A 9,565-nucleotide genomic window follows, 5' to 3' on the forward strand; every position below is an offset into this window, starting at 1 on the left:
ATGTGCTGTCCCAGGGCTGCAGAGTGGGATGTGCTGTGTTCTAGGGCTGCAGGGGGTGGGATGTGCTGTGTTCTAGGGCTGCAGGGGGTGGGATGTGCTGTGTTCTAGGGCTGCAGAGGGGTGGGATGTGCCGTGTTCCAGGGCTGCAGAGGATGGGATGTGCTGTGTTCCAGGACTGCAGCCTGGCACCCACAGGTTGTATTGGCTGGCTTGGCCTGAGCTGGTGCCTCAGCCTGTCAGATGTGGCACTGACGAGAGCACCTTCCCTTAACCTCCAGTTTGCCTGAAAACAGAGAGGCGGACTTTGAAATTGACAAAGGTGAAGGTACTGGAGAGATTAAAACCCAAATGCACCATGTGATTGCCTGTGGTATTAGATTACTCTGGAAACACATAAAAACTTTAATGAAGCTCTGCCTATCAATTTTATAAGTAGTATATTTATAAATAGTATTGTCTTTTAATGGCAGAAATATTTGTGCTAATTTGTAATTGCACTTTTACTGACTCTGATGGTTAATGTGCCTGATGGTGTGGTTCATTTTCCGATTTTCCTTTATTGCTTTTAAATAAGCAGAATTGCAGTTGGAAAAGTCACACCTGCAGAATTAAAAATAATTTATCAAGAAAACCCCACAAATTTAGTAACTCAGGAATAATGAATCAGATTAATTTATTCCATTCTGAGCAAAATCAAGGTGCTTTGTTTATTGCTGCTACTGTTTTGTTTTATTTACAGCAATTTGCTGTAATTAAAATGGCTCTTCATCTTCTGTCGGTAAGTCAGAAAATATTGTGTTAATTCTGGTTTGTGCAGTTTGTGGACTTGTTTCGTTATTTGAAACTAACCAGAAATGTATCACAGTGACCCATCGTAACTGAACTGCCTCCAGGAAAGACGAAGTCTTGGGTTTTTAAGTAAAATTACTTTCGCAGACAGTTCTGGAAGCGTAGCGGCCCCACAGGGCTGGTTGTCGGTTCGGACCGCTGTGGCGGAGCTCGGGCCAGGGGAGCAGGAGCAGAGCCCTTCTCCCTCAGCCTGAGGGCGGCAGGGGAAGGAGAGCAGAGCCCTTCTCCTGCTCCGCCTTCTCGCTGCCGGTGAGGAAGGTTCGTGTCGCCGGGCCGAGCGGACGCGGCAGGTCCGGTCGATGGCGGCTGTCGCCGCCCGCTTCCAGCGTTCCCAAAGCCGCCAGGCACGGCGGGAGGCGGGCCTGGAGAGCCTCGCTGACGGGAGAAGGGCCAGGCCGGCGAACCGGATACCTGCGGCCGTGAGGTAAGGGACAGGGGAGCGCCGGGAAAGATTTCCGCCCAAAAGGCGTAGGGGGCGGGGGAAATTTATTTAAAAAAAAATAAATAAAAAAAAGAGAAGACACGACTCCGCCGGGACTCGAACCCGGAACCTTTGAATCCCTTCAAACCCTCTAGAAGTCCAATGCGCTATCCATTGCGCCACGGAGCCACCTGTTGGAATCTTCTCACCCCGTCCATAGAGCCTGCGCGCGCCGTCACGCGTTAGCCCCGATCGCCTCGGCTCTTTTCGTCTTTTTTTCCAGTTTTATTTTTCCTAAGCAGCATGAGTAGGGTTATTCGTACACGGTGCTGCGTAAACGAGTCCTGCGGCAGCCCCTGCGTGCTGCCCGCAGCCCGGGTGCGGCCCACGGCTTCCTGAGCAGCGCTCGCCACCGGGCTGCGTCCGTATTTCTTATGGAAGACCGACTTCATCAGTAATCACTATAAAATATTTGTGGGCATCCCACTTTGGCGTTTCCAGTATTGATCCTTATGCTCGAGGGATATAATTATAACCCACAATTGGCCTTGTATTGAGGAATTTTTCCTCCAGACGTCCGTAAATACTCTGTAGCTCCACCCTCCCCCATGGATTCTGAAAGAGATTTTTCCTTTAAAGCTGTAATTCTAGCCTGAAACAAGTCCGTGATACCATATTTTTAATAATGAATAGGCAAAATAGAAACCCCAAGAGACAAGAGTAGGAGATATTCTTTCTTTAACCTCGCAAGTGGAGCCTGTGGCCTGCTGCTCGGGGAGGGGCGCTGGGCTGCCGGCCCCGGCAGGGCCCCGGGCAGCGAGGCCTGTGCGGTGAAACTTCGATACTCTCGTGCTGCACTTCATCGTAATTTAAAAGTACAGTTACTCATAAGAGTGGAGAAAAACATGTAACTAAGCACGCCCTAAAATCTAAGGAACAAGGAAGCTAATCACACAGATGTGAAATAAACTGGCTCGGATCCACAATCGCTGAGGTATTGCAGCCGGGGCTGAGATAGCGCGTGTAATGAGTAACCGCGGTGACTCCGGCAGGGCCTGCTGTGCTTCCCAGGGAGCCGAGCCGGCTCCTGCCGTGCCCGTGGCCGGCACTGAGCTGCAGCTCCTGAGCTGCCTGGTGACCCAATAGCTCCTGCAATGCTGCCCAGAAAGGAGCTTGCTGGAAGGGTTCAGCTGTTACAGCAAATACCAAACTGGGGGTACAACCCCCAAGCTAAGAGACTGTTGTTGAGCCAGAACATTTGTAAACAAACCAAGAATCACTAAGCTGGACAAGATTCAGAGCAAGTCTGGTCGAATTTGCCAGCTCTGGGTCTTGCCACAATTTTTCTGTTATGGACAGACCTCTTCATAGTGCTCCTGGTAAAGGAATGCAAATCTGGAAAATTTGACTCCTTAAAGCCCTGTACTGCAGAAAAGAAACAGAAGTCTTGTTTTTAAGAACTGAGTTGATCTTCAGAATAAGCTTAAATTTATGTTTGTGCAATTCAAATAAACCTCTTGTAAGTAACTAAGAATCACTGTAAACATCTTGTAGTTTGTGGACACCTGGGCATGTTCATTGTGGGGTGCAGTGAGTGTTGGTGCCTCATCAGTGTGATCTGGTGGTGTGGCACCTTCAGGCAGCATGGCACTGAGTGGCTGCAGATGGTGAAGAACCATTCTTTTTTGTCGCAAGACTGGAACCGAGACTCTCGTATTTTCATTGTGGATAGTTGGTTTATAAAGGTAGAAAAGGCTGGTTCCATTCATGCGGGAACACTGCGGGAAACGTTCGGAGTTTTTCCAGAAATTTTTAAAAATATTCAAGTCGTTTTGCTTTTTTATTCTGTAGATGTAGTGCCGGTGCAAAGCCCCCCTTTGCGTTTGGACAGCAGATGGAGCTACTGCATGAGAAACAGGGCGGCTCCCGGGTCATGAACTCACGGAATGTGCTCAGAGGCAAAAACCGCCGATCTCATTAACCTTTGCTGCCGTGCGTACCCAGGTCGGTCCTTTGGACTTTGCCTCTTCTGGGATTGTCTGAAGTCCACTTCTGTTGCAAGCTGGTTTTCATTTCAGCTCCTCTTCAACTTCATATTTTTTATCAAGGAGTAGAAGTTAGTTGGAATAGAGTTGTGCTGGGTTTAGTTACCAGCACTCAGAGAAATTTTGCTGAGCTATTTTGATATTTTTTAAAGGGAGGAGGAACTGAGGTAGGAATACCTTGACACAAGACAGGAAATGACTCAATGGAGGCAAAAATTATTATCATAATATAGCAGTCTTCTATTGATTAAAATAAATCTAGACATCATTATTTATGAAATTAAAGTGATCTGTGAAAACTTTTTACAATATGGTTTTCAACATTAACTTCTGTTAATGTACTGTAGTGCTATGTACTGTATATCCAAGTACTTTTGGTAGGATTTGAGCTTTAAAATGAATTTTAATGGCAATTTCCAAATTTGTAGGGCTTCCAGAGATCTTTGTTGGGAGTACCACCACCTTTCTCTAAAAACAAGTGTGATTAATACACTTTGTGCAAGAGCTCAGAGAAGGCTGTAATGTATAGATTACCCAAATTGGACCCTTCACCATCTCTACATTTCAGGGAGGATTATTACAACCCTACTGCTCTAATGATTCATCTGTGTAGTGCAGCAAGAGAAAGCACTCTTCAAACTGGCAGGAAAAAATGCTGGGATGTACAAGGTCTGAGGATACTGGAAAGAACTATTTCAGGGAGGGTTTCTTTTGGTAATTGACAATTAGATTCATTTTTTTTTAATTTATTTTCTTAACATGAAGATAAATTCTCTGCATTGTAGATGCTTCTGCATCTCTGCCTTTTCCTCAGGGAAGGCTGTAATTGCCACGTGACTGTCAGGGTATTGGATGGTTTGTTTGTCAGGCTGCCATCAGGAAGCTGTTAACCTCTTCCAGTTCTCTTATTTATGGCTGTTGTTGGCCTAATGCACGTTCTGCTCTCTTGAATATGTTTGGGTAGACAGGAGAAATTCCAAGAGCAATGCCTTTGAGAAGCTGGGGACACATGATCAGTTATGCCAAATCATCTCTCCAGGGGGTTATAATGTTAATTCTGTGTAGTTCTACTAATAGATCAGGTGCTGCAAAGCCATTTACTGCAAGAGTGCTCCCTGGTAGTGCCAAACCTGAGCAGTCACATGGCACCTCTCAGAGCACTGCAACAGGATGTTTGGAGAAGTCCTGGCTAGTGCCTCTGGCCAAAAGTGGAGTACATCTGATTTACAGAGAGATGGGAGTCTGTTTCAAGACAATTTCAATGTTTTCAGTGTTTTCTGTTGATAATTTGATCTGTTTTTTTCATCCTGGCAGAATTCCCAAATTCTAACCTTGGGTTTGTCTTGGCCCTGAAGCATGGCAAGGCAAGCAGTTCACATTTTCTTGTAGGGTGATATCCAGCTGCAGGACTTTAGCTCCATAATATTTCTATGGAATTGACAACTCTTCAGTCAGTATCCATAACCTTTTAACTGTTTGAGCACATTGTTCACCTTTCTCACTCCTGCTCTTTCACCCCAAGTGTGAAGGGTGTGACTGAGCAGCAGACCCTGCACAGGCACAGTTGTGCAGAGGAGGGGCTCAGCAGCTCTTGGTTCACACACACAGTGGACAAGGAAGGTCATTGAGCACCTCTGCTACAAAGGAGTTACCTGTGGATTCTCTGTGTCCTTTGAACAAAAGGGTGTCACTAGAAGGACATCACTGCTGTCTTGGGCCTCTTGTACCCCTGCATGCTATCTACCAAAAGGGAAACAGATCTCTTCCAATTTCACAAATTGCAGAAAGATCAGAGTGACTTCTTGTGGAAATGAGCATTCTCTTGTACACAGGTAGAAATCTGAAATTATTTTTATAGTAAGAGAAGACCGCAGAGCTTTTTTCTGATATAATTGCTACTAGAGTGTAGATCAGGGATGCACAGGAGCTAAAGAGCTAACTGAGGAAAAGGAGCTGTGGCAGAAGGCTTTGTACCATCAGGAAAAAAAGGAGAGATCAACAGAAAAAGCAGAAGGAATTTGAAGTTTGTGCACAGTTGGAAAACTAAAATGTCATTAGAAATAGAATAGCAGTTACCTGAAATGTATACTTCAGTTATTTATTACTTTGTTAGTAATTGCTAACCTTTTAAAATTCAATTTGATGGTATCAAATGGTTTCATAAAAGAAGATTGATTGCAGAATTCCAGTTATAGGTAGACTGACTCATGGTTAAATGATTTAGTCAAATATCTCTTCCAGTCCCTAGCAGAGCCAGCTCAGCTCTGACTTAGCTATCTGGAGTCCTACTCAAATCTTCTTTTTCTTATTTTCCATCCATAAAATTGTATAATGAGTGTGATTCTGTAATGCAGATAGATTACTATTTTCAGAACTGTTGATCTGCCAAATTTATTGCTAGTTGCAATAGCCTATGCTCATTATTTGACCCAGATTTGCCATCATACTCTCCAAGTTAAAGTCTGGCTAATTTGTATTACAGCTGGAAGACTTAATTTACCATGTGTTGAAGATAAGAGATGTATGAAAGGAAAGTGTAAAAGCAAAGTTAGTTCATACACCACGTACATTAAACTTTGTCCTTGAGAATCTCTGCTGAAATGACTGTGTGAATAGGCAGCTGCCCCTTACACTGGGTATGCTCTAATATTGGTTTGATCAGTGCTTCAAGACTGACAAATGTAAAAAAAAGGAGCTTTGTGTCTGTAAGCACAGCAGATTTGTTTTGGAAGTCATTTAGATATTGTGTAAGTGAATGCCATGTTGCAATCTTGCACTAAGGCCAAAGCAGAACACAAGCTCAGACTCCACTTTTGTAATCTATCAGTAGAACTTTTTCTCTCTTTTAACAGCCATAGTGGAAGCACACTGAACTAGCAAGTGATTTTTATACCTAATCCTTGCATAGTCTTTGCTCCATATTCTCCTTCCAATTTTTGTCTCATAAAACCAGTCATTGAAGTTAATGCAACTTATCACCCAGCAGAAGTTACAGTATGAAGAAACAAAAAGCTGCACATCAAAGAGTCTTCTGTGCAGACAGAGCAGACAAAAGGCTCCTTTGTGATGAATGTGCAGCGTTAGCTCTGCCATCCAAATCAGCAGTGAATTTTCTTCAATTCTAGCATTGAAGTAAAAGAATGTCCTTTGTTCTTGTAGGGGGTTTACTTTCATTTCCAAACTGCTGGCAGGCAGTAAGCATTGCCTTAACACACAAAATTAATTTCCTGTGTTCAGAATTGTGATATACTTTTATAGAGGTGTATCTTGGTTTATTCAAATTAGTAATAGGTACCAGTCATTCCTTCAGTGAAGTTAAACAAGCAGCTTCAGTGATGTCTGGAAACCATAGGAATCACTGCTAACAAGACCCCTTATTTTTTACCACACCCTCCACAGAGATAATGCGCTGTTGTTGTTTGTTGTTGTTATTACAATATATGACTGTAGTTAATTTTGTAAATACCTGAGTTTGCAATCACTAGGGTTTGGAATCCAGGAAAATAGTATAAAAGAGCCAAAAGATATACCATCCCAGCTCTCATCCAAAATGACAGAGATCAGGGGAGACATTTACACCCACATGGAGGGTCAGGGACATTTCATTCAGGTTTCAATACAAGTGGCCTTTTTCTATAAACTTGCTACAAAAATTATCACTTGCTTTTGTTAGTGCTGTGATGACAAGATACTCCTTTGTGTCTAAAAAGGGGAATATGGCTTCTTAATTTACCTTCAAGGACTAATCTTATTCACAGGCAGTTTGGAAGGGAAATAGGCCCTTTTTCTATTTGGTATTAATTGCTATGTAATTGGTATTTGTTACATAGAGGCCTTATGCTTTTTGACTGTGCTTTTTTTTTTTTTTTGTTTGACAGCAAAGCAGTTATCTACTAGACATAGTTGTGTGTTTTATGTTACCAATAAAAATGAGAAAGAGTGAAATAGCATTTGGTGAAAGTGTGAGAAATTGTATCTCTAGGTAGGCTGGACAAGTAACTTTAACACTGGGTTAAAATGCAATAATGGAATCTGGTAGAGAAGTTGCTTTAGAATCCTTAGAAAATCTGAGAGTGTAAGTGAAAAAAAGAGGGGGCAAAGGGGAAACATAAGGACCTGGATTATGGAGAATGAGGTCTCACATTAGCAACCAAAATGGTTGCTAATAAAACTTTGTTAAGGGGTTGGCTTTGGGTAGAGATTGTTTTTTCAGGGTCTTCACTTCTGCAGTGTAGAATAGGTTTAGAGTGAGTGTGCAGCTCAAACATGATAGAACATGATGAATTCAGTTCCCCAGGTGTATTAATTTCCTTCTTCATAAAATCAGAAATTCAGATTGTTTTCTGTCTCTCTGTTAGCAAAGCTTGTGTGACATACATCTGACATGGGAATTTACAAGTGCAAGCCATATACATTTTAACTTTAATATACTTACTTCAATATATACTTTATATATACTTATATATTTTAACATATATATATACTTAGATACTTAAACTTTAATATACTTATAAATGGCAGAATCATTCGTTTTCAGCTGAATTTTAACACTTCTGATGTGATACCTCATTTCCTTTGTGTTATATCTAGAAGCAAATTAGTGACCTGTTGATTTGCATACTGAGATATGGGTTTGTTAAGGTCACACTAAGGAAGACAGACTATAAAATATTGTTTAAAATGCCATTTGTTGTGGCTAACACTGTAAAGGAAAAGGATAGCATAGGTAGTTTTATTTCCTTCCAGATGCTGAGCTGTGCAGTATTGAACGCGTCCCAAATCAGAGCTCAGTACACGGGGCAGATCATGTCCAAGCAAAGGGCATCTGATGTTTTGTTTTTTTGAGCTCTTACAGGATTTTCTTAAGGCAATTCTATTTCTCATGTCCACTGTCAAACATTTCACTTAGTGGCTGTTTGTTGCACTATTAGATGAAGACAAGGACACACAGTCAGTGCAATGAGCAGTGTGGAGTGAGAGCCCCGTGTGGACCCCTCTCGTCCAGCTGGCTGTGTCCTGCGGCCACGGGAGATGTCCCAGCAGAGCTGAGCTGTGTCCTGCAGCCACGGGAGATGTCCCAGCAGAGCTGAGCTGTGTCCTGCAGCCACGGGAGATGTCCCAGCAGAGCCTGAGCTGTGTCCTGCGGCCACGGGAGATGTCCCAGCAGAGCCTGAGCTGTGTCCTGCGGCCACGGGAGATGTCCCAGCAGAGCTGAGCTGTGTCCTGCGGCCACGGGAGATGTCCCAGCAGAGCCTGAGCGCCAGCTCTGCATCAGCACAGCCCCGGCCTGCGTCTCCTGTGGCCGTCACCGATCCCTCACTCGGGCAGTGTCAGTCACACGTCTAGCTTTCGAGAGTACCAATGTTTCCAGGGCAGATATACAGCCTGGGTGGGTGGGCAGTGATCCTAACTGGAACTTTTTAGTAACTTCCATATCATCATCATCATCGTTTTCATTATCATCATTAATGCTACTACTACTAATAATAATACATTATAAAATATAGTGTGATGCCTGGAATAGATAAGTTTACCTCCCTATTAGTTTGTTGAACTCTGGAGTGATGGAGGGTGTTTTTGAGCTTGTCCTTTTGTTAGGAGCAAGGGGGGTGGTGATATTTGGATTTTCTTCTTTCTTCCAGTTTATTTATAAACTTTTTTACAATAATTTTTAAGTAAGAAGTATTTTTTAAGAAGTAGCCTGCAAAACTCTCAGCTGAAAGTAGGAACTTCTGTATTTCATAATGGCTCATTGGTAAATAGATGGCACATTTTTCACATAGTAGAAAAGTAAAAATAATAATTAAAATTAAAGTGCGAATAAGTTTACTCAACACAGTATTCAACTTCTCCCTGATTTAGGGAGAAGTTCTCTGCTCGGCTGTCGTCCCTGTGATTCATCAGCTGCTGTCTCCTGGGCAGGTCTGAGTGCTGATTGGGCACGGAACTCCTCAAGGTGTGTCTTTGTCAAGCAGCTTTTGCATTTTAAGAGCTCACAGTAGACCATGATAGCCTCCTGCTATGGTAAGAACTGTTGTATGTCTATTTATTAACCTGTACAGTCTTACTGTTAGAAACAGTGCTTGGTGTCAGTAACAAATGATTGTGTTAGCAGATGTTTCCAAATCAACTTTTGGTGGGTTTAAAACCTGGAAAGATTTTAATTTTGGATCTTAATTGTGACAGCTATTGCTCAGGATGCTAGTAGTGATTTTTTAAATTCTAAATTAAAGTAACTGTGAACATATAA

General features: G+C 42.7%; 1 non-coding gene across 1 annotated transcript; it reads right to left on the reverse strand.

The window, feature by feature from the left end:
• Positions 1-1,372: 1,372 nt before the first annotated feature.
• Positions 1,373-1,459, reverse strand: TRNAR-UCU (transfer RNA arginine (anticodon UCU)). The gene is given in 2 exon segments: positions 1,373-1,408; positions 1,423-1,459. It is a non-coding gene; the product is annotated as a tRNA-Arg (tRNA).
• Between the last annotated feature and the right edge of the window lie 8,106 nt (positions 1,460-9,565).

Source organism: Melozone crissalis, unplaced genomic scaffold (assembly GCF_028551555.1).
Source record: "Melozone crissalis strain CALT ecotype California unplaced genomic scaffold, PUWL_Pcris_2 ptg000045l_1, whole genome shotgun sequence".
Lineage (NCBI taxonomy): Eukaryota > Metazoa > Chordata > Aves > Passeriformes > Passerellidae > Melozone > Melozone crissalis.